At 26.2% G+C, this 4,106-nt stretch overlaps 1 protein-coding gene across 1 annotated transcript in view; it reads right to left on the bottom strand.

Annotated features, from left to right (window-relative positions):
• LOC107451644 (potassium channel subfamily T member 2-like) overlaps positions 1-3,704 on the bottom strand; it is a 339,135-nt gene extending 335,431 nt beyond the window's left edge. The window contains exon 1 of the mRNA XM_071181980.1: positions 3,546-3,704. The gene's annotated coding sequence lies outside the window, so the exon portion shown is untranslated. The remainder of the gene's footprint in view (positions 1-3,545) is intronic.
• Positions 3,705-4,106: the final 402 nt, after the last annotated feature.

The raw sequence follows: 4,106 nt of genomic DNA, 5'->3' as shown, positions 1-4,106 counted from the left end.
AAAATATTAAAATAATAGCTACTAAACTGCTACACTAGAAGAAATTTTCCCAAAAAGCGTAGAAAGTTGGTAGCTCTGTACATCTACTAATTGGAAAATATTAAAATAATAGCTACTAAATTGCTACCACTAGAAGAAATTTCTCAAAAAAGCTTAGAAAGTTGGTAGCTATGTGGACCTACTAATTGGAAAATATTAAAATAATAGCTACTAAACTGCTACACTAGAAGAAATTTTCCCAAAACGCGTAGAAAGTTGGTAGCTCTGTACATCTACTAATTGGAAAATATTAAAATAATAGCTACTAAATTGCTACCACTAGAAGAAATTTTCCAAAAAAGCGTAGAAAGTTGGTAGCTCTGTACACCTACTAATTGGAAAATATTAAAATAATAGCTACTAAACTGCTACCACTAGAAGAAATTTTCCCAAAACGCGTAGAAAGTTGGTAGCTCTGTACATCTATTAAGTGGAGAATATTAAAATAATAGCTACTAAATTGCTACCACGAGAATAAACTTTCCCAGAAAGCGTAGAAAGTTGGTAGCTCAGTACGTCTACTAATTGGAGAATATTAGGAATTCACAATAAGTAATAGCAATTGGAAAATAATAGCAAATCACAATAAAGTTCGGAATCACAGAAAATAAATTCTCTATCTGTAATTTAAAAAATCACATCGGTGCCTATTCTCCTGATTTTCATGGGAGATTTTGTTTTTAAAAATTATCTGACCTGATCTGAATCTGAAATTATCTGAAATATATATTAATATTTTCATCTCAGTTTCTACAAAGTTGCTTTATAATGCTTTGACCGTCAATCCCACTAACAATATTTTTTTTGAATACTAAGAACTTGCATTATTAAAATAATTGCTATACCGCTACAATAATTTTCTGAATCTGTTATTTTGTTATTTTCTTGCCATTTTTAGTAACCCACAAACAGCATTGTTTTGTAACCACAAAAAAACATTGTTAGTATCATAAATAAAAATTGAAAAGATTCTTTAAATGTATAAATATTTTTCTTCATTTAGATTTTTTTGTTTTATTTATTAAAAATCATTTAGTTATGCTGTTTAAGGTCGGTTCAACAATAGTAATGTGGGGAAAATGCTATCTATTCTAATGTATTCTCTACGTATATAGTTCTACAAACAGTATAAGGGCCAAATAATAGTTAAGGTTGTAATTCTCATTCAATTTACAATCATACAGAAAATAAGAGCATGAAATTTATTTTGTGGTTATTTAATCATTAATTTTTCTCTCCAGTCAGGAAAAAACGTTTAATTTTATAATTATAAGCGAAATAATTATAACCTGAAATAGTAGCGATTCTAATATATATTCTTTCAACGAACATAATTCTTAGCATGTAAAAAATATTTCATACGCATAAAATACTCGATACTAGAACTAAATAATAGTTTTCGTAAAAGCAAATAATAGTTATCATTGTTTTTGGCTACTTTTTTCATTATTAGTGACCCGGGAAAAAAATTATTTTAAATAATTATTAGGAAATTAAGTACACTTGAAAAGAATCTTAAATTTTATATTTTTTTCTCATTCATTTAGATTTTTTTGTTTTATTTATTAAAAATCATTTAGTTATGCTGTTTGAGATCGAGTCAGCAATACTAATGTGAGGAAAAATGCTATCTATTCTAATGTATTCTCTACGTCTATAATTCTACAAACAACATGTAGAACCAAATAATAGTTACCGTCACAATTCCCATTCACTTCGCAATAATATCGAAGAGCATAGAAACTGTTTTGTGGTTGTTTTTTCGTTTATTTTTCATTTCTAGTATCCCGAAAAAAACGATTGGTTTTATAATTATTAGTAAAATAAGTAAAATTGAAAAGGAATATAATTTTTTTTCCTTATTCATTTAAGTTTTTGTTTCGTTTATTAAAAATCATTTATTATTCTGTTTGACATCGAGTCAGCAATACCAATGTGGGAAAAAAGCTATTCACTCTAATTTATTCTCTACGTATATAATTCTACAAATAAAAATTGAAAGGAATCTTTAAATTTATAAATATTGTTTTATTTATTGAGACTTTTGTTTTATTTATTTTGATTTTTGTTTTATTTATTAAAAACCATTTATTATGATGTTTGAGAAAGAAATAGAATTACTAACATGAAAAAATAGCGAAAGCTTTCCACTCTACGTATATTATTCTACAAACAATAGTAGAATAATAGTTACCGTTGTAATTCCCGCTCACTTTGTAATCATACAAAAGAACATAGAAATTGTTCTGTGGTATTTTTTTCATTCATTTTTCATTTCTAGTAACCAGAAAAAAAAGATTGATTTCATAATTATTACTAAAATAAGAGAAATTGAAATGAAGCATAAATATTATCAAAAAATTTATATAAATATTTTTATATAAAAATTTTTTATTTATTTATATTTATATAAATATTTCTTATTAGACATTAAGATTTTTATTCTGTTCATTACAAATCATTTATTATGCAGTTTGAGATCGAATCAGCAATATTATTGTAAGAAAATATAAAAAATACTTGCGATTCTAATGTATTATATTCCTACATATATAATTCTTAGTGCGTAAAAAGTATTTCGTAGTATTTACGCACACAGGGAGTACTACATACCAGAACTAAGTGGTTTTCGTGGAACCAAATAATAGTTTTCGTAAAGATTGTTTTTCGTTCATTTTTCTAAATTTAATGAACAGCAAAGAAATTGCTTTTATAACTAATAGTAAAATTAAAAAATAAATTGAAAAGAATATTTTATTATGCATTTTTTTTTCCTTATTTAGAATTTTTTTTTTCTTCTTCTTCATAAAAAATTATTTATTTTACTGTTTGAGATCGAAATAGTAATACTAATGTGGGGGAATAGCAAAAGCTTTCCACTCTGATGTATTCTCAACGTACATAATAAATACTTTTTTGGCTATTTTTTATATTTTTAAGCGACCCGGGAAAAAATTGGTTTTATGTAATTATTAGTCAAATAAGTAAATTTAAAAAGAACCATAATTTTATATTTTTTCTCATTCATTTACATTTTATTAAAAATCATTTATTATGTTGTTTGAGATCGAATCAGTAATACTAATAAGCAAAATAAGTATAAGAGGAAATAATAGAGATTCTAATGTATATTCTTTCTAAGCACATAATTCATGGCATGTAAAAAGTACTTCATAGTATTTGCGCACGTATAAAATACTCCAGAATAGAATTAAATAATAGTTTTCGTAAAAGCAAGTATCAGTTATAGTATAAATTGTGTTTGGTAATTTTTAGTGATTCGCAAAAAAATTTGATTTTAAGTAATTTTTAGTAAAATAAGTCAATTAAAAAAGAATCGTAAATTTTATATTTTTCTCATTAATTTATATTTTATTAGAAATCATTTATTATGCTGTTTGAGAACGAATCAGCAATACTAATGTGGGGGAAAAAAGCCATTCCATTCTAATGTATTCTCTACGTATATAATTCTACAAACAATAGTAGAACCAAATAATAGTTACCGTCACAATTCCCATTCAATTTCTGATCACATAAAAAAACCACAGAAATCTAATTCACGTCCAAACATGCGCAGAAATAAAAAACACTAACAAGCTATATGACGTGACGTTGTTTTCACATCATCCAGTTTCTCTTTTGGGCATCAACATAGAAAATGCGGTGAGATAGAGAAGATCCATAGCCAAATATCTGATCATGTAGATGGCGCTACTGTACTGGATGGATGGGTTGCCAGGCAACCGCATGATCTTAGTGCTCTTTCTTCTAGTTCTGGGGATGCTGGGACTTTCCGCACTCCTTGAAAAAATATATCCAATCATCTGGGCGTTTTTATAGTTTTTTTTTTCTTCATAATACGCTTATTTAATAACATGGCTTTGTATCCTTTCTTTTTTTTTATCTAGTTCTTTCAAGAATTGTTAAAATGGAAAATAGAAAAAGTAATCGCTTTCCAGATCATTTGATATAATTTTTACAATATTTTTTTCCAACAGAAAGAATTTCTCTAATACTTATGAAAAGGTTTTTGTGACTTCAAATATTATGATTCAATTGGTTCT

Source organism: Parasteatoda tepidariorum, chromosome 6, assembly GCF_043381705.1.
Source record: "Parasteatoda tepidariorum isolate YZ-2023 chromosome 6, CAS_Ptep_4.0, whole genome shotgun sequence".
NCBI lineage: Eukaryota > Metazoa > Arthropoda > Arachnida > Araneae > Theridiidae > Parasteatoda > Parasteatoda tepidariorum.
This window is presented reverse-complemented; position numbering and strand designations above follow the sequence as displayed.